At 43.1% G+C, this 22292-nt stretch overlaps 1 long non-coding RNA gene across 1 annotated transcript in view; it reads left to right on the forward strand.

Moving 5' to 3' along the window:
* Window positions 1–2432: 2432 nt before the first annotated feature.
* Window positions 2433–22292, forward strand: part of LOC121839190 — a 36291-nt gene continuing 16431 nt past the window's right edge. The window contains exon 1 of the long non-coding RNA XR_006078740.1: window positions 2433–2613. This is a non-coding gene — a long non-coding RNA (uncharacterized LOC121839190). The remainder of the gene's footprint in view (window positions 2614–22292) is intronic.

Consider the following 22292-nt stretch of genomic DNA (forward strand, 5'->3'; position numbering starts at 1 on the left):
CACAACAGTGGTAGGCTTGATTACCAACGACGAGACGGCCTACAGGGAGGAGGTGAGGGCCCTCGGAGTGTGGTGTCAGGAAAATAACCTCACACTCAACGTCAACAAAACTAAGGAGATGATTGTGGACTTCAGGAAACAGCAGAGGGAACACCCCCCTATCCACATCGATGGAACAGTAGTGGAGAGGGTAGCAAGTTTTAAGTTCCTCGGCATACACATCACAGACAAACTGAATTGGTCCACTCACACAGACAGCATCGTGAAGAAGGCGCAGCAGCGCCTCTTCAACCTCAGGAGGCTGAAGAAATTTGGTTTGTCACCAAAAGCACTCACAAACTTCTACAGATGCACAATCGAGAGCATCCTGGCGGGCTGTATCACCGCCTGGTACGGCAACTGCTCCGCCCTCAACCGTAAGGCTCTCCAGAGGGTAGTGAGGTCTGCACAACGCATCACCGGGGGCAAACTACCTGCCCTCCAGGACACCTACACCACCCGATGTTACAGGAAGGCCATAAAGATCATCAAGGACATCAACCACCCGAGCCACTGCCTGTTCACCCCGCTATCATCCAGAAGGCGAGGTCAGTACAGGTGCATCAAAGCTGGGACCGAGAGACTGAAAAACAGCTTCTATCTCAAGGCCATCAGACTGTTAAACAGCCACCACTAACATTGAGTGGCTGCTGCCAACACACTGACACTGACTCAACTCCAGCCACTTTAATAATGGGAATTGATGGGAAATGATGTAAATATATCACTAGCCACTTTAAACAATGCTACCTTATATAATGTTACTTACCCTACATTATTCATCTCATATGCATACGTATATACTGTACTCTATATCATCGACTGTATCCTTATGTAATACATGTATCACTAGCCACTTTAACTATGCCACTTTGTTTACATACTCATCTCATATGTATATACTGTACTCGATACCATCTACTGTATCTTGCCTATGCTGCTCTGTACCATCACTCATTCATATATCCTTATGTACATATTCTTTATCCCCTTACACTGTGTATAAGACAGTAGTTTTGGAATTGTTAGTTAGATTACTTGTTGGTTATTACTGCATTGTCGGAACTAGAAGCACAAGCATTTCACTACACTCGCAATAACATCTGCTAACCATGTGTATGTGACAAATAAAATTTGATTTGATTTGATTTACAACCATGCAGTACAGTGTACAGCAGACAGTTTAACAGTTACACTAGTGAGCCCTGGTGGCAATACATTTATAAAACCAACAGCTTACCCTTGACTTAGAAGAATTCCAGTGTTGGATAGCCATAGCCAGCTAGCTTACATAACACCCCTCTCTGATGGGGCAGGGTGTTTGAGTAGGCTAAACTAGCAAGCTGCATTCGCTAGCTAAGTAAGGGAAAGTGAAAAAATGTATTTGTTCAAAAACTGTTCAAATATTGTCTTTCTCTTTGAGTCAACTACTCACCAAATTGTCTGCACTGCAGTGCTAGCTAGCTGTAGCTTTTGCTTTCAGTACTAGATTGATTCTCTGATCCTTTGATTGGGTGGAAAATATTTCAGTTCACGCTGCAAGAGCTCTGATAGGTTGGAGGATGTCCTCCAGAAATGGTCATAATTACTATAATATAATAATAACCATGAGCTTTCTCGGTTTTCTTTTGAAGTCAATGTACCCAGAGGCAGATGGAAACTAGCCGTCCTCCGGCTACGCCATTATGCTACCCCAGAGAGTGCTGTTAAGGCTACAGTAGACCTTTATTGCAAAAGTGTGTTTTAATCAACATGTTGGGTCGTTTCACACCTTTCTATTTACCTTACAACTAGTCAAACTGATGCAATTTGGAAATTTTGCACAGAAAATCTTTCCAGTTTCTTGGGGGAGTTATTGTATTTTCTCCCAGGCCCCTAAACGTATCTGCTCTGTAAAAGATGACAGAAAACGTTACCAATGTCAACTAGATTGAAATTCTATTGATAAATAACATTATTCTGGTGATCAAGGGTTTATTTAGTATTTTAAAGCAACAGAGGAGAAGCTGCATGTATCTAATTATAGACAAGTTGATTAACAAATAGCCTACCAAAATGTTGAAAATTATAAGCAGAAACATATCTAAATCACGCCCCCAAAAAATCTTGCACTTTCCGTCATCTTTGATTGCAGCCTACAGTGGGCCTCAGATGTTTTACTTTATAACATAGTAGCGCGGTTGCCGATGGGCTATTAGCAATTGCGGACGGCTGCGGGTGAACAAACAGCTGACCCGCGCACCACAGGTATATATAGGCCTCATACCGGTCATTGGCCGAAACGCACTATGGGTCTGTGCTGCGCTTACACACGGCTACCACTAGGCGGCTTCCTTGTCACACATTCAGATTTTCTGTCCCATTGCCTCTGTGCATTAATACCAATGAGACTGTAGTACGTGGTCCGGGGTTTGGGTGTTAACTCGGAGACAACCCTTAATAATACGGCACATTGTGACCAATATTATTTAAAGCGGCCCATCCCAGATTTATAATCCTGATGTTAAACCCTGACTCGACATCTCTCACAGCATGAACCGTGAAGTTCAACCCAGGAAACTGCAAAAGCAGCAGGTAGGCCCTATGCACGGTGTTCAATCCAGAGATGTCAAACAATATTTAGCCTACTTCGGAAAGACAACAAAAACAAACGGTCATGTTATAGGGCTACGTAGGCTACCGTTGTTTTATGCCACAAGGTGTGATTGAAAAGTTCTGGGGAAAGTGGAGGAGAAAGAGAGAGAAGATTATTGGTTCTGGTCCGGCTGCTCTTATGATCAGTCAAGGCACGTATCTCTGTTCATCCGTGTCTTTCTGGAGCTCACTTGCAGCTGCTGGGGGTATTGAATTCAGATGAGGCAGTCTCCGGCTCAAGCACTCCCATCGCTACAGGTGGAAATTCTCTTATCAATAGCGCTGTCCGAGCCTGACTTGGGGCCGATCACTCTCATTGATGCATTTTGGTGCCCTCTCTCTCCCCGAGGTAGGCATTGATTTTAATTCCGCCGATTTGGTTGCAAAACGTTTCTTAAATAGAAGCAAACATAACGAAACGGCGATGAACCTATCTGGATGTGTCCAATAGAAACTCTCGTTTTAGTTGCAAAACGAAACTCTTTTGCAAGTGTTTGGACTAAAGATTACATCATGTTGTAGCCTAAACATAATTATGTTACATTGAGCTGGGTGAATGGAATATGAATGCCAGTCATCCAATATGCTGTAATAGAAATATGGCCATTCTCCTTAATCCTAATCGGCACTGACTGACACTGGAATTTGACCAGTGTTCATGACCCCTCTTGCTGCCACATACACATTGTAACCCTCAACCCCCATTAACGTGTACATCAAACCAACCATCTCACTTAAAACTGGTCATTAGGGTCCGTTCCCAGCGAGAGCTCCCAGTGCACAATACTGACATTTCCACACTGACCCAGAAAATCAATGCCTACCTCACTCACACAGTGGGATGGAATCTTCTCTTTGTGCCTGTATGTATGTATGTATGTATGTATGTATGTGTGTGTGTGTGATGGGTAACAATGCTTCGTGGGTGACTGTTGTTGATGTGTGCAGAGGGTCCCTGGTTCGCGCCCGGGTATGGGTGAGGGGACGGTCTAAAGTTACACTGTTACATTGATGCTCTTGACCCGGATCACTGGTTGCTGCGGAAAAGGAGGAGGTCAAAAGGGGGGTGAGTGTAACGGATGTGAAACGCTAACTTAGTTAGCGGTGGTGCGCGCTAAATAGTGTTTCAATCGGTGACGTCCTGCTGCTGGGTTGTTGCCCTCCTACGGTCTCCTCCACGTCTCCTGATGTACTGGCTTGTCTCCTGGTAGCGCCTCCATGGTCTGGACACTACACTGACAGACACAGCAAACCTTCTTGCCACAGCTCGCATTGATGTGTCATCCTGGATGAGCTGCATTACCTGAGCCACTTGTGTGGGTTGTAGACTCGGTCTCATGCTACCACTAGAGTGAAAGCACCGCCAGCATTCAAAAGTGACCAAAACATCAGCCAGGAAGCATAGGAACTGAGAAGTGGTCTATGGTCACCACCTGCAGAACCACTCCTTTATTGGGGGTGTCTTGCTAATTGCCTATAATTTCCACCTGTTGTCTATTCCATTTGCACAACAGCATGTGAAATTTATTGTCAATCAGTGTTGCTTCCTAAGTGGACAGTTTGATTTCACAGAAGTGTGATTGACTTGGAGTTACATTGTGTTGTTTAAGTGTTCCCTTTATTTTTTTGAGCAGTGTATGTATGTATGTATATATATATTATTTTACTGCTCTTGGGATGTAATTATTGTTTGGATAACCTTATTTACTATTATGTATTGATTTTTCACTGTGCAATGCAGAGAACATGGGAGAAGAATTATAATTTAATTACCATAGTGAATTATTTTGTTTGTTTATCTGTCAATTAATCCCATAGGGGATGGGTTGCCAATTGGCGATTTGACACAAAAATAAAATGTAATTCATTCATTTACAGTTAATTTTCATAGCAGCCACTTACAGCATCCTCACTTTTCCCATTGTATAATTCCTTCTCGCATCTATGTGCTCTTCTCCTCTCAACCTTTTCCTTGAGCTGTCTCTGCGACCGGGCGAAAAAATCTCTCCAAGCCAAACCTTCATACCATAACCGCTAACCGCTACACAGCTACATCGTTGTCACCATATTAGCTAACATCATAGTCGACATAGCTAGCTACTAGAACTAACACGTTAGTAAACCCTCAATTCAATCTATGTTTACAATCACATAGTAAAGTGCACAGCAAGCAATTTAGCAGCTATACCAGCGGGCCCCGGTGGCAATAAATTAATAAAACCGAAAGCTTACCTTGACTTGGAGGAGTTGTAGTGTTGGATAGCCTTAGCCCGCTAGCTAACATAAATACAATTCCAATCTGTTTGAATCAGGTTGTTGAGTAGGAATTAGCTAGCTAATCAAGTGAAAGGTAAACTAAAATGCAATTATTACTCTCTGCTGCTTCTACCTTAATTTTTGAACAAATTAATTTGGGCAACACCATGGTGCTACCCTTGAGGGTCCTGTTGAGACTACTGTAGAACTTTGTTGCAGAACAGTGTGTTTTAATCAGTTATTTGGTGACGTGAATATATTTAGTATTGTTTTATCTAAAAAATAATATATATATATTTTTTATGTTTAAATGTTTTAAAAAATGGAATTCACTGATTAGGATGGTCCTCCCTTCCTCCTCCGAGGAGCCTCCACTGTTTTATAATAGGTCAATGCCGTCATGTGTAAAATGTGCAACTGGAACGGAACATAATAGTAAAGAGCAATAGAAACTGCTGATAGTTACGTTCATGTCATGAGAAGGGAGAGTGAAGATGATAATGTGAAAATAAACCATTAAGTCCAACTGATACCGGGGCCACCTTTAGGGGTCAGTGGTCCATCAAAACGGGTGGCTGGCCTAACTGTCGTGTGCCGTGAATTAGTTGGCCCCAACATGTGCGCTGATTGCATTTTCCTGAAGTGGAAAAAATGCAAATAATAAATGCATGAGCTACAGTACGTGCTTGTTTTTTGCTTGATTAATTATGCTGTTTAATTCTAGGTCCACCAAGCTCTGCCATAATTTCCCCATGGTCTTCTACTGTTCCTTCTCCGTCTCTCTCCTCTTCTCCATTCCGAAATCAATCATGGCTCCAACCGTGCCCACCCAGGGGAGAGCGGCGTGAAAGCGAATGAGCTGACCGATCATGAGAAAAATAGTTTCTACACACAGATAGACAGAAAATGACCTGGTTCATCATGTTGTGTGGCAACATAATGGCATCTGTGGTTCTCATAAAGTCATAACAAACACAGGCTTGTATATTTATCCACACCTTACCTCAAGTTATGGAAAAAGCATTATGTGGGAGACACAGAGTGCCACTCACATCAACCTGACCCTACCATTCCCAGGCTGGCCGCCCCTCATGCTGCCTGCTGACAGTTACAAGTTTGCATTTTCCCTCTCTTCCTGACTCTCTTTTCTCTCCCCTGATTCTCCCCTCTCATCCTGACTCTCCCCTCTCTCCCACCTGACTCTCCCCCTGGTTCTCCCCTCTGGCTCTCCCAGGTCTCTCCTGAGAGTACTGTTCAGATCCAGGCCTCTGAGCCCCAAAGCCGGTCCTAATCCTCCCAATCGATCACCCTGAGAATTTCCTCTAGGGCACAGCAGGCCTCCACTCCACAGCGAACACACTCTCCGACCCTACCGCTTGCTCCCAGAAAGTGAAAGTAAGGGTGAGAAAGAGAGGGTAGGGGGAGAAAGATATAGAGGAAGGGAGAGAGAGAGCGGTAAAGGGACCATCTGTGAATATGAGTCTTGCAGATGTTTTAAATTCCTGTGTCTTTTGAACTGACCTTTCCTCTGTCTCGTGACTCTTTGGATCATTGTCCCCCACGATGAAATCGGGGAAGGGACTGTGGCTCTCCATCCAGCCGTCCATCTGTCTCCGATATCTCAGAAGCACTGGCCTAATTTTGACGTAACTCGGGTGAATGATGAGTCTTGCCATAGAGATCCGGCATTTACAAAATGACACTGATTCTCCCAAGGCGGGAGCTATAGTAATTAACTGAAATGTGTTAGTCACACACAATATCTCAATTGGCCCAAGGGGGGGGATGTTGCATCCTTTGCGAGGGACGACATGTTTATTGTTGCCTTGTTTAATATTGCGACATTGGAACAGTCACTGTACCTTTTCTGGCAGGTACGGATGGTGACTTGCGTTTATCTATAGTTGTGATCAGAGTCTCTCCTCTTCCAGGATTCTGTCTGCAACAGATTCACACAGTAACCACTGGCAACCGATATTAGCATCTTCAGCTGTGTGAGGTAGGCCGTCGCGCTGGATGCTAGAGTGTGGAGGCAGACAATGATGGTAGCTTACGGTTTGATTGCCCAGGATGTTGCTTTCATTAACAGTGAATTTGAAGATGTAAAGCCGGGCAAAACTGTATTCAGTATAGGCCTGTTCGACAAAAATAACAAGCAGGATGATGAAAGGGACATAAACTGAACCGATTCAAAATATAAGTAGGCTAGCGCTCTTTCAAAAGATGACACAAGCATCAAATATGCACCGGTATGCTGACAGTCTGGCCAAGGCGGTAATGACCAGGTTTAAATAGGACACACCTTACCCAGAATGCAACCAGAGCATACCAATTTCCTAATTAACCATAAGCAACACTAGAGCATAGGGATACAGACATGCTCTCCCTGGGAATTAGAAACATTAGCCTGACCAGCAACACTGGATAAACCTTGCATTCTCAAATGCACTTCTGTTTGCCTGACAAACTGCGACCTGGAAACCTGACGAATCCCAATTTTCGAGGGAAATATTGCTAAATTATTTAATTTTTTAAACATAATCACACCGTAGCTTAGTTGTAAGTTTTAATTATCAAATTCAAGAATAGAAACCGAGTAGGAATATCCAATGGAGCCCAAACACCAAACCAATTCGGTTAGTGAGACAATTTTATTTTCAGATGATCAATATATCAAAATAGCAAAGACCCATTGCTGCAATATAACATGTATTTTCAATCAACAGTTTTGCTTGTTTAAATTGATCAGTCACTGAAATGATAACCGTGACCAACTGTGGGCCTAGCTGTATGCACTATAAGCCCTATTCTATTTTGGGACTGGAATGTGATGTGGCATATGCATTAGAGAACGACAATAGTCGGCCAAGCCGATATATCGGGCTGATATCGGCCTTTCTCTATCAGCTTTGCTGAAATTCCCTCTACATAGCGAAACTACTGCTATGCCTCAAGCTCTGCACAATGCCGAGAAATGTCTAGCTGGAAAAATCAGCAGCAGCAGCAAGCTAGATCATTCTCCAACAGAAAAGTGCAGTATTGAGAAATGGATGAATTGACACAGTGACTAAGGTCAGTTACAAATATTAGTTTAGTTAATTCACTAATAATAAGGCTTGTGTTGACGCGCCATGACATGCATGCAATAAGTAAGTTAGTTAGCTAGCTAAGCAGATAGCTATGTGACCTGTTAGCAATATTACAATACCTAACTCTTTCATCTGTGGTGTTAGCTATCTAGCTTGCTGGCTAGATAAACATAGTGCTAAGATATCAGATAGCTATCTACGTTGGCTATTAGCTCCTAACGTTAACTGCTTATCATTTTGAAAGTGCACAATTTTTGGCAACGAGCTATCTGACTTGCAGTGTAACGTTAGCTATTTACTGATGTGCTGATATGACCCCATCCCCAATCGCATCCGTAAATTGACAGCTGATAGTAGAATTAGATGATTGTGGTAATAGGAAAAAAGGAAGTGTTTTAAAATGCCCAAATAAAGGTTGGCAATAGGTTTAGCTACCTGCATGTTTATGGACCAAGAAAGGTGTAGATCAGCACTCGTGTGTGAGTTCCCACTTTCTCAAACTATGGGCAGATTTGAGTCATTCAGACAGAACGTGTAGCGTCGTTTCAACTTTTTTCACTGCCCTCGTTCTTCTATTTAGACATTATGCACATTAATGGCTTGGTAGCAAATGTCATCGCCATTGAGCTAGTTCTCATAGTAGCAGTAAACAGCAGTAAGTGATAGGAGCGATGGAGAGAGATGTGAGGAGATGTGAAAGGGAGAAGATAAAGCCTCTATCCAATTGTAGCAGTAGGATCAAATTCCAACCCGCCCATTTCTTGACAGATAGCTGAAATTGCCAATTGAGTTGTTTCAAATTTCGTCCTGGCAGCCGCATTGTTTAGAGATTTGTCCTGACAGCTGGAGAAAAACAACAACTTTATCCCGATCACAGACAATGACTAAAAACACTCGTTTCGTTAAGTAGCCGTGATCACAAATCTTGATGTTTACGGTGGTCCCATTTGCATTGAATAGATGTTCTTTCATATTCTCAAACTAACAGCGGTGCCTATATGATGATGTCTTTCCATACAGGCGTGACATACTGGGGTGATGCCTCAATGCAAATGTTGCTGATCAGTAGGCTAGTATAAGTCCCAAATGGAAGACCAACAGATTGTTTGTCATCTGTAGCACCATAGACTCCACTCATCAGCCGAAACAAGCTCAATAACTCAATGCATGCACACATATTGAATATGCATATCTGTATTGTGAGTAGGCCTATGCCATATTCATTGACCATTTATTCATTTATCAAGAGATTTACCATTCAAATAAAATTACTACCGTTATGTTATGTAGTTAGATTGGTAAAAACAAAGTCAAAAGTATTGTTTGATTTTAAAATTGATGCGTTAATGCATACATACATGGCTGTCTCTGGGAAATGTTGTCAAAAACACAATTTTCCCAACAGTTATCTAAGAATTGGCAGCAAGCTGATAGGTCTGCTTAGAACCAGTAAAGGCCGCTTTAACACTCTTGGGTAGCGGAATTACTTTGGCTTCCCTCCAGGCCTGAAGACAAACACCTTCCTTCTCTAGACTCAGATTAAAGATATGACAGATAGGAGTGGCCATAGAGTCAGCTACCATCCTCAGTAGCCTTCCATCTAAGCTGACAATGCCAGGAGGTTTGATATTAATGATCTATAACAATAATTGTCCCACCTGTCCCAAACTAACTTACAATGTTTTTCTTTCATTATAATATTTTTTTAATGCATGAATACGATGGCTCATTGTTAGTAGTTGTATTTCTTGTTTAATTTTGTCCACTTTGCCAATGAAGCAATCATGAAAATAATTGGCAACATCAAGTGGTTTTGTGATGAATAAGCCATCTGATTCGATAAATGATGGAGTTGAATTTGTCTTTCTGGACATAATTTCATTTAAAGTATGCAAAAGTTTTTTTTCTCCCATTGATCATTGATCTTGACTTCATAATACAGTTTATACTTCTTTTTGTTGAGTTTAGTCACATCATTTCTCAATTTGCAGTAAATCAGTCAGATGTGCAGCCAGACTTATTAGCCACTCCTGTTGCTCCATCGCTTTCAACCATACAGTTTTTCAATTCCTCATCAATCCATGGAGCCTTAACAGTTCTAACAGTCAGTTTCTTAACAGGTGCACATTTATCAATAATTGGAAGAAGCAATTTCATAAATCCATCAAGTGCAGCATCTGGATGCTCCTTATTAATCACAACAGACCAACAAATATATTTTAGATCATTTACATAAGAGTCACAGTCGAGTGTTGGGCCAGTAACCGAAAGGTTGTGAGATCGAACCCCCGAGGTGCCAATGTAAAAATCTGTTGTTCTGCACCGGAACAAGGCACTGTTCCTAGGCTGTCATTGTAAATAATAATTTGTCCTTAAAACTGACTTGGCTCGTTAAATAAAGGTTAAATAAAAATATACAGTATTTTACGCCCAGCTTTTGGAACCTTGGTTCTCCAAGATATAGCCACTATATTGTGATCGCTGCATCCAGGTGGTACAGATACAACTTTAGATTAAAGTTCTACAGTATTAGTTCAAATGTGATTAATACATGTGGATGATCTTGTTCCTGTAGCGTTTGTAAACACCTGGGTAGGTTGATTAATAACCTGATCCAGATTACAGGCACTGGTTACAGTGGAAAGCTTCCTCTTGAGCGGACAGCTTGATGAAAACCAGTCAATATTCAGGTCCCCAAGAATGTAGACCTCTCTGTTTGCATCACATACCCTGTCAAGCATTTCACACACATTATTTAGATAGTGACTGTTAGCACTTGGTGGCCTATAGCAACACTCCAATAATTGGCTTTAGATGAGGCAGGTGAACCTGCAGCGACAGTACTTCAATAACACTTGACATGAGATCTTGTCTAAGAATTACAGGGATATGGCTCTGAATATATACAGTTCCAGTCAAAAGTTTGGATATACCTACTCATTCAAGGGGTTTTCTTTATTTTTACTATTTTCTACATTGTGGAATAGTAGTGAATAAATCTAACCTATGAAATAACACGTATGGAATCATGAAGTAACCAAAAAATTGTTGAGATTCTTCAAATTAGCCACCCCTTTGCCTTGATGACAGCTTTGCACACTCTTGGCATTCTCTCAACCAGATTCACCTGGAATGATTTTCCAACAGTCTTGAAGGAGTTCACACATATGCTGAGCATTTGTTGACTGCTTTTCCTTCACTCTGCGGTCCAACTCATCCCATATCATCTCAATTGGATTGAGGTCGGGTGATTGTGGAGGCCAGGTCATCTGATGCAGCACTCCATCACTCTCCTTCTTGGTTAAATAGCCCTTACACAGCCTGGAGGTGTGTTGGGTCATTGTCCTGTTGAAAAATGATAGTCCCACTATGCGCATACCATGTGGGATGGCTTATCGCTGCAGAATACTGTGGTAGCCACGTTGGTTAAGTATGCCTTGAATACTAAATAAATCACAGACAGTGTCACCAGCAAAGCACCATCACACCTCCTCCTCCATGCTTCACGGTGGGGTCCACACATGCAGAGATCATCCTATCAATCAAATTCAATCAAATGTATTTATAAAACCCTTCTTACATCAGCTGATGTCACAAAGTGCTGTACAGAAACCCGGCCTAAAACCCCAAACAGCAAGCAATGCAGGTGTAGAAGCACCTAGTCTGCGTCTCACAAAGACATGGTTGGAACCAAAAATCTCACATTTAGACTCATCAGACCAATGGATAGATGTCCACCGGTCTAATGTCCGTTGCTCATGTTTCTTGGCCCAAGCAAGTCTCTTCTTATTATTGGTGTCCTTTGATAGTAGTTTCTTTGCAGCAATTCGACCATGAAGGCCTGATTCACGAAGTCTCCTCTGAACAGTTGATGTTGAGATGTGTCTGTTACTTGAACTCTGTGAAGCATTTATAACTCTAATGAACTCATCCTGTACAGCAATGGTCACTCTGGGTCTTCCTTTCCTGTGGCGGTCCTCATGAGAGCCAGTTTCATCATAGCGCTTGATGGTTTTTGCGACTGCACTTGAAGAAACTTTAAAAGTTCTTGAAATGTTACGTATTGACTGACTTTCATGTCTTAATGTAATGATGGCCAGTAGTTTCTCTTTGCTTATTTGAGCTGTTGTTGCCATAATATGGACTTGGTGTTTTACCAAATAGGGCTATCTTCTGTATACCACCCTTACCTTGTCACAACACAACTGATTGTCTCAAACGCATAAGAAGTCAAATTAATTTTTAACAAGGCACACCTGTTAATTTAAATGCATTCCATGCGACTACCTCATGAAGCTGGTTGAGAGAATGCCAGGAGTGTGAACATCTGTCATCAAGGCAAAAGGTGGCTACTTTGAATAATCTCAAATCTCATATATATATTTTGATTGTTGAACACTTTTTTGGTTACTACATGATTCCATATGTGTTATTTAATAGTTTGATATCTTCACTATTATTCTACAATGTATAACATTGTAAAAATAAACAAAAACCCTTGAATGAGTAGGTGTGTCCTAACGTTTGACTTGTAATGTATATAGCAACACCTCCCCCATAAGCGGTCCTGTCTCTTCTATAGATGTTATATCCTTGTATTTCTACTGCTGTATTATCAAGGTAATTATCTAAGTGAGTCTCATAAATGGCTAATATATTAATGTTATCTGATGTTAGCAAGTTATAGACATAATATGGAAAATAACAAGCAAAGTAATAGAAAAAAAACACACATTCAGCAATCCATTAATCAGTTGGTGTGTGTGAGCGTGTGTGTGTGCTGCGGTGTTAAAGCTACGAACCCAGAGCCTCGGCTGTGTTCAATCCCTCAAGGAAACCCTGCTAGCTTGATAGGCAGCTAACAGTAGAGCTATGCTAGCTGCTAAGCAAAACAGTTCAATCATCAGCCCCTCGGTCGTTAGGATCCCTGAACAGATAGCAGCTGTCCCAGCAACTGATACCAACCACGTTGCGGGATCCAAAATCAAAAGGTAGCTAGCTAGTAACAAAACTTTTCCAATAGAACACCTTTTCAGACACTTTCAAAACTTTCCTGACCAGCGAACTGAGCGCTGCCTCATTCCGGGTTCAACAGGAAGTGACGCTGTGTGGGAAATCTCATCTATGACACCCAAAAGATTGGCATCTGCTCTAAAAAAATCCATATCAGTCGTTCTCTAATATGTGTAGAACTTTTATCCTGATATCTGTCCATAGGCTACCTGTATTCTAATTGGCTCCCGTATTAGAGCAAGGACTTCTGGGTAGAAGATAAGTCAGAGGTGCCATGATGTAGGCAAAGAGGAAGAGGCGAAGCGAGACGTTTTACTCAGCCCGAAAGCCCACAACGTGAGGAATTTTTGTATGGCGGTCAATGAGACAGTGTCAAATTTGGTCAACCAAAAAATGTATTGCTAATTTTCTGCGTGAGGCTTATTTGATCAAATAGAAGTTTCATAATAGTCAGGTTGTTACGAATGCACTGATATAAGTGGACGCATGTGGCATTTTGGCAACTTTGAAATAATTGACTTTATATCAGAGTTGTGCCTGTTGTCATAGAGATAGATAGAGGATTTATCATGTATATGACCCATTCTAGCATGGACATTACCTTTGAGGGCTTCCACCATTTTAAGGTAGTCAACTGGGTGGGGATTCCTTGGATTTGGGAGGAATCAAATACTGTCATTGCTGTCACAGACACTATAATGGCACAGATTTTTTATTTATGAACAAGTTCTCATTTACAATTGCGACCTGACCAAGATAAAGCAAAGCAGTTCGACACATACAACAACACAGAGTTACACATGGAGTAAAACAAATATACAGTCAGTAATACAGTAGAAAATAAGTCGATATACAATGTGAGCAAATGAGGTGAGATTAGGGAGGTAAAGGCAAAAAAAGGCCATGGTGGTGAAGTAAATACAATATAGCAAGTAAAACACTGGAATGGTAGATTTGCAGTGGACGAATGTGCAAGGTAGAGATAGAAATAATGGGGTGCAAAGGAGCAAAAATAAATAAATAAATACAGTAGGGGGAGAGGTAGTTATTTGGGCTAAATTATAGATGGGCTATGTAAGGTGCAGTAATCTGTGAGCTGCTCTGACATCTGGTGCTTAAAGCTAGTGAGGGAGATAAGTGTTTCCAGTTTCAGAGAGTTTTGTAGTTGGCTCCAATCATTGGCAGCAGAGAACTGGAAGGAGAGGCGGCCAAAGGAAGAATTGGTTTTGGGAGTGACCAGAGAGATTTACCTGCTGGAGCGAGTGCTACAGGTGGGTGTTGCTATGGTGACCAGCGAGCTGAGATAAGGGGAGACTTTACCTAACAGGGTCTTGTAGATGACCTGGAGCCAGTGGGCTTGGCGAGGAGTATGAAACGAGGGCCAGCCAACGAGAACGTACAGGTCGCAGTGGTGGGTAGTATATGGGGCTTTGGTGACCAAATGGATGGCACTGTGATAGACTGCATCCAATTTATTGAGAAGGGTATTGGAGGCTATTTTGTAAATGACATCGCCGAAGTCGAGGATTGGTAGGATGGTCATTTTTACAAGGGTATGTTTGGCAGCATGAGTAAAGGATGATTTGTTGTGAAATAGGAAGCCAATTCTAGATGTAACTTTGGTTTTGAGATTTTTGATGTGAGTCTGGAAGGAGAGTTTACAGTTTAACCAGATACCTAGGTATTTGTAGTTGTCCACATATTCTAAGTCAGAACCGTCCAGAGTAGTGATGCTGGACAGGCAGGCAGGTGCAGGCAACGATCGGTTGAAGAGCATGCATTTAGTTTTACTTGTATTTAAGAGCAATTGGAGGCCACGGAAGGAGAGTTGTATGGCATTGAAGCTCGTCTGGAGGGTTGTTAACACAGTGTCCAAAGAAGGGCCAGAAGTATACAGAATGGTGTCGTCTGCGTAGAGGTGGATCAGAGACTCACCAGCAGCAAGATCGACATCATTGATGTATACAGAGAAGAGAGTTGGTCGAAGAATTGAACCCTGTGGCACCCCCATAGAGACTGCCAGAGGCCCGGACAACAGGCTCTCCGATTTGACACACTGAACTCTATCAGAGAAGTAGTTGGTGAACCAGGCGAGGCAATAATTTGAGAAACCAAGGCTATCGAGGCTGCCGATGAGGATGTGGTGATTGACAGAGTCGAAAGCCTTGGCCAGGTCAATGAATACGGCTGCACAGTATTGTTTCATATCGATGGCGGTTAAGATTTTGTTTAGGACCTTGAGCGTGGCTGAGGTGCACCCATGACCAGCTCTGAAACCAGATTGCACAGCGGAGAAGGTATGGTGAGATTCGAAATGGTCGGTAATCTGTTTGTTGACTTGGCTTCCGAAGACCTTAGAAAGGCAGGGTAGGATAGATATAGGTGTGTAGCAGTTTGGGTCAAGAGTGTCCTCGAAATGGTCGGTAATCTGTTTGTTGACTTGGCTTTCGAAGACCTTAGAAAGGCAGGATAGGATAGATATAGGTGTGTAGCAGTTTGGGTCAAGAGTGTGTGTCCCCTTTGAAGAGGGGGATGACCCCAGCTGCTTTCCAATCTTTGGGAATCTCAGACGACACGAAGGAGAGGTTGAACAGGCTAGTAATAGGGGTGGCAACAATTTCGGCAGATAATTTTAGAAAGAAAGGGTCCAGATTGTCTAGCCCGGCTCATTTGTAGGGGTCCAGATTTTGCAGCCCTTTCAGAACATCAGCTGACTGGATTTGGGAGAAGGAGAAATGGGGAAGGCTTGGGCGAGTTGCTGTGGGGGGTACAGTGCTGTTGACCGGGGTAGGGGTAGCCAGGTGGAAAGCATGGCCAGCTGTAGAAATATGCTTATTGAAATTCTCCATTATATTGGATTTATCGGTGGTGACAGTGTTTCCTATCTTCAGTGCAGTGGGCAGCTGAGAGGAGGTGTTATTATTCTACATGGACTTTACAGTGTTTCAGAACTTTTTTGAGTTTGTGTTGCAGGAAGCACATTTCTGCTTGAAAAAGCAAGCCTTGGCTTTTCTAACTGCCTGTGTATATTGGTTTCTAGCTTCCCTGAAAAGCTGCATATCACAGGGGCTGTTCGATGCTAATGCAGAATGCCATAGGATGTTTTTGTGTTGGTTAAGGGCAGTCAGGTCTGGAGAGAACCAAGGGCTATATCTGTTCCTGGTTCTACATTTCTTGAATGGGGCATGCTTATTTAAGATGGTGAGGAAGGCATTTAAAAAAAAATAACCAGGCGTCCTCTTCTGATGGGATGAGATCAATATCCTTCCAGGATACCCCGGCCAGGTCGATTAGAAAGGCCTGCTCGCTGAAGTGTTTCAGGGAGCGTTTGACAAAGAGGAGTGGAGGTCGTTTCACCGCTGACCCATTACGGATGCAGGCAATGAGGCAGTGATCGCTGAGATCTTGTTTGAAAAGAGCAGAGGTGTATTTAGAGGGTCAGGATGATATCTATGAGGGTGCCCGTGTTTACGGCTTTGGGGTGGTACCTGGTAGGTTCATTGATAATTTGTGTGAGATTGAGGGCATCAAGCTTAGATTGTAGGATGGCTGGGGTGTTAAGCATGTCAGTTTAGGTCGCCTAGCAGCACGATCTCTGAAGATAGATGGGGGGCAGTCAGTTCACATATGGTGTCCAGAGCACAGCTGGGTGCAGAGGGTGGTCTATAGCAGGCCGCAATGGTGAGAGACTTGTTTTTAGAGAGTTGGATTTTTAAAAGTAGAAGTTCAAATTGTTTGGGTACAGACCTGGATAGTAGGACAGAACTCTGCAGGCTATCTTTGCAACACCGCCCCCTTTGGCCGTTCTATCTTGTCTGAAAATGTTGTAGTTAGAGATGAAGATTTCAGAATTTTTGGTGGTCTTCCAAAGCCAGGATTCAGACACGGCTAGAACATCCGGGTTGGCAGAGTGTGCTAAAGCAGTGAATAAAACAAACTTAGGGAGGAGGCTTCTAATGTTAACATGCATGAAACCAAGGCTATTACGGTTACAGAAGTCATCAAAAGAGAGCACCTGGGGAATAGGAGTGGAGCTAGGCACTGCAGGGCCTGGATTCACCTCTACATCACCAGAGGAACAGAGGAACAGAACAGAACAGAGGATACAAAGATGAGTCCTCTATTATCTATGGCCTGTTGTTCACATGTGTATTTGCCCTCTCATTGGCTACAATGGTCCCAGCTGATCTAGCCTCCTTCCTCCTGCTTTCCGTATTTGAAGACATGTATTTCCTTTGCTAGATTGGTCACATGTCTATCTTGTCAATGTAATAGACAATCTTTGATGTAGTGCAAGGTTATTAAAGTCTTACCCTACAAGGTCTGGACTACTGCTGGTTTTCTGTTCTACTTGATAATTAATTAATTGCACCCAGCTGGTGTCCAAGGTCTAAATCCTTCCCCGATTAAAAAAGCAGCGGAACTGGCTTTGATGTCCAAAATTTAATTTGAGGGATGTAATGTGTGGAGGTGACATGAATACCGCTCCTCTTTTTTGTCTCAGCATTAATGTACTGATGATGCATTATGTAAGCTTCTTCAACTACAACACCTACAACCCACGGCCTTATAGTACAAAAATGTAAAATGCACTACTGTAAGTTGCGCTGGATAAGAGTGTCTGCTTAAATGACAAAAAATGTAAATGTATACTATCATCTGTAATACCAACATGTTTCAAGCAGACCACCATAGTCCCTGTGCACAAGAACATTAAGGTAACCTGCCTAAATGACTACTGACCCGTAGCACTCACGTCTGGTGCCATGAAGTGCATTGAAAGGCTGGTCATGGCTCACATCAACACCATTATCCCAGAAACCCTAAACCCACTCCAATTTGCATACCGCCCCAACAGATCTACAGATGGTGCAATCTCTATTGCACTCCACACTGCCCTTTCCTACCTGAACAAAAGGAACACTATGTGAGAATGCTAATCATTGACTACAGCTCAGTGTTCAACACCATTGTGCCCTCAAAGCTCACCACTAAGCTAAGTACCCTGGGACTAAACACCTCGCTCTGCAACTGGTTCCTGGACTTCCTGACGGACCCCTCCAGGTGGTAAGGATAGGTAACAACACATCCACCACACTGATCCTCAACACGGGGCCCCTCAGGGGTCCGTGCCCAGTCCCCTCCTGTACTCCCTGTTCACTCATGACTGCATGGCCAGGCACGACTCCAACACCATCATCAAGTTTACTGATGACACAACAGTGGTAGGCCTGATCACCAACAACGATGAGACAGCCTATAGGGAGGAGGTCAGAGACCTGGCTGTGTGGTGCCAGGACAACCTCTCCCTCAACGTGATCAAGACAACGGAGATGATTGTGGACTACAGAAAAAGGAGGACTGAGCACGCCCCCATTCTCATCGACGGGGCTGCAGTGGAGCAGGTTGAGTTTCAAGTTCCTTGGGGTTCACATCACCAACAAACTATCATGGTCCAAAAACACTAAGACAGTCGTGAAGAGGGCACGACAAAGCCTATTCCCCCTCAGGAGACTGAAAAGATTTGGCATGGGTCCTCAGATCCTCAAAAGGTTCTACAGCTGCACCATCGAGAGCATCCTGACTGGTTGCATCACTGCCTGGTATGGCAACTGCTCGGCCTCCGACTGCAAGGCACTACCGAGGATAGTGTGTACTCCCCAGTACATCACTGGGGCCAAGCTTCCTGCCATCCAGGACCTCTATGCAAGGTGGTGTCAGAGGAAGGCCCTAAAAATCGTCAGACTTCAGCCACCCTAGTCCTGGACTGTTCTCTATGCTACTGCACGGTAAGTGGTACCGGAGCGCCAAGTCTAGCTCCAAAAGGCTTCTTAACAGATTCTACCCCAAGCCATAAGACTTCTGAACATCTAATCAAAGGGCTAGCCAGACCCCTCTTTTATGCTGCTGCTACTCTCTGTTTACAGTGGCTTGCAAAAGTATTCACCCCCCTTGGCATTTTTCCTATTTTGCCTTACAACCTGGAATTAAAATGTATTTTGGGGGGGTTGTATCATTTGATTTACAAAACATGCCTACCACTTTGAAGATACAAAATTTGTTTAATTGTGAAACAAATAAGAAATAAGACAAAAGAACAGAACACTTGAGCATGCATAACTATTCACCCTACAAAGTCAATGCTTTGTAGAGCCACCTTTTGCAGCAATTAAAGCTGCAAGTCTCTTGGGGTATGTCTCCATAAGCTTGGTACATCTAGCCACTGGGATTTTTGCCCATTCTCCAAGGCAAAACTGCTCCAGCTCCTTCAAGTAGGATGGGTTCGCTGGTGTTCAGCAATCTTTAAGTCATACCACAGATTCTCAATTGGATTGAGGTCTGGGCCTTGACTAGGCCATTCCAAGACATTTAAATGTTTCCTCTTAAACCACTCGAGTGTTGCTTTAGCAGTGTGCTTAGGGTCATTGTCCTTCTGGAAGATGAACCTCTGTTCCATTCTCAAATCACTGGGTTTCCCTCAAGAATGTCCCTGTATTTAGCGCCATCTGTAATTCCTTCAATTCTGACCAGTTTCTCAGTCCCTACCAATGAAAAACATCACCACAGCATGCATGAGGATGAGAGGTGTTGGCTTTGCGCCAGACATAGCGTTTTCCGGGTACCCTAGAAGGATATTGACCTCATCCCGTCAGTCGAGGATGCCTGGCCATCTTAGATAAGCATGTCCCGTTCAAAAAATGCAGAACTAAGAACAGATATAGCCCTTGGTTCACTCCAGACCTGACTGCCCTTGACCAGCACAAAAACATCCTGTGGCGGACTGCAATAGCATCGAATAGTCCCCGCGATATGCAACTGTTCAGGGAAGTCAGGAACCAATACACGCAGTCAGTCATGAAGGCAAAGGCTAGCTTTTTCAAGCAGAAATTCACATCCTGTAGCTCTAACTCCAAAAAGTTTTGGGACACTGTAAAGTCCACGGAGAACAAGAGCACCTCCTCCCAGCTGCCCACTGCACTGAGGCTAGGTAACACGGTCACTACGGATAAATCCATGATAATACAATTTTTCAATAAGCATTTCTCAACAGCTGGCCATGCCTTCCTCCTGGCTACTCCAACCCCGGCCAACAGCTCCGCTTTTCTCTGTATATATCAATGATGTCGCTTTCGATTCCCTGATCCACCTCTACGCAGATGACACCATTCTGTATACTTCTGGCCCTTCCTTGGACACTGTGCTAACTAACCTCCAAACGATCTTCAATGCCATACAACACTCCTTCCGTGGCCTCCAACTGCTCTTAAACGCTAGTAAAACCAAATGCATGCTTTTCAACCGTTCGCTGCCCGCACCTGCCTGCCAGACTAGCATCACTACCCTGGACGGTTCTGACCTAGAATATGTGGACAACTATAAATACCTAGGTGTCTGTCTAGACTGTAAACTCTCCTTCCAGACTCATATTAAACATCTCCAATCCAAAATCAAATCTAGAATCGGCTTCCTATTTCACAACAAAGCATCCTTCACTCATGCTGCCAAACATACCCTTGTAAAACTGACAATCCTACCGATCCTCGACTTCGGCGATGTCATTTACAAAATCGCCTCCAATACCCTACTCAATACATTGGATGCAGTCTATCACAGTGCCATCCGTTTTGTCACCAAAGCCCCATATACTACCCACCACTGCGACCTGTACGCTCTCGTTAGCTGGCCCTCGCTTCATACTCGTCGCCAAACCCACTGGCTCCAGGTCATCTACAAGACCCTGCTCGGTAAAGTACCCATCTTATCTCAGCTCGCTGGTCACCATAGTTGCACCCACCTGTAGCACACGCTCCATCAGGTATATCTCTCTGGTCACCCCCAAAACCAATTCTTCCTTTGGCCTCCTCTCCTTTCAGTTCTCTGCTGCTAATGACTGGAACAAACTACAAAAATCTCTGAAACTGGAAACACATCTCTCACTAGCTTTAAGCACCAGCTGTCAGAGCAGCTCACAGATTACTGCACCTGTACATTGCCCATCTATAATTTAGCCCAAACAACTACCTCTCCCCCTACTATATTTATTTATTTATTTAGCTCCTTTGCACCCCATTATTTGTATTTCTACTTTGCACATTCTTCTCCTGCAAATCTACCATTCCAGTGTTTTACTTGCTATATTGTATTTACTTCGCCTTTACCTCCCTAATCTCACCTCATTTGCTCACATTGTACATAGACTTATTTTCTACTGTATTATTGACTGTATGTTTGTTTTACTCCATGTGTAACTCTGTGTTGTTGTATGTGTCGAACTGCTTTGCTTTATCTTGGCCAGGTCGCAGTTGTAAATGAGAACTTGTTCTCAACTTGCCTACCTGGTTAAATAAAGGTGAAATAAAAAATTAAAAAATCCTTGATGGCCAAAAAGCTCAATTTTAGTCTCATCTAACCAGAGTACATTCTTTCAAATGTTTGGTGAGTCTCCCACATGCCTTTTGGGAAGTCTACCACATGCCTTTCTTTACGAAATGGCTGTTTTCTGCTCTTCCATAACACCCAGCTCTGTGGAGTGCACTTAAAGTGGTCCTATGGACAGATACTCCAATTTCCGCTGTGGAGCTTTGCAGCTCCGTCAGGATTATCTTTGGTCTCTTTGTTGTCTCTCTGATTAATGCCCTCCTTGCCTGGTCTGTGAGTTTTGGTGGGTGGCCCTCTCTTGGTAGGTTTGTTGTGGTGCCATATTCTTTCCTTTTCTAAATAATGGATTTAATGGTCCTCCGTGAGATGTTCAAAGTTTCAGATAAAACAAATTATAACACAAGCCTGATCTATACTCTCCACATCTTTGTCCATGACCTGTTTGATGAGTTTTTTTGGTCTTCATGGTGCCGCTTGCTTGGTGGTGCCGCTTGCTTGGTGGTGCCGCTTGCTTAGTGGTGTTGCAGACGCTGGGGCCTTTCTGGACAGGTGTATATATAGATCATGTGGCAGATCATGTGACACTTAGATTGCACACAGGTGGACTTTATTTAACTAATTTAACTAATGTCCAATACATGAAATCCAAATAAAAATCCATTCAAATTGCAGGTTGTTATGCAACAAAATAGGAAAAATGCCAAGGGAGGATGAATACTTTTGCAAGGCACGGTATTATCTATGCATAGTCACTTTAACATGTACATGTTACCTCAATTACCTCGACTAACCAGTGCCCCACCGCACATTGACTCTATACCGGTACCCCCTGCATATAGCCTCCGCATAGACTCTGTACCGGTACCCCCTGCATATAGCCTC

Source organism: Oncorhynchus tshawytscha, linkage group LG14 (genome assembly GCF_018296145.1).
Source record: "Oncorhynchus tshawytscha isolate Ot180627B linkage group LG14, Otsh_v2.0, whole genome shotgun sequence".
Classification (NCBI taxonomy): Eukaryota; Metazoa; Chordata; class Actinopteri; order Salmoniformes; family Salmonidae; genus Oncorhynchus; species Oncorhynchus tshawytscha.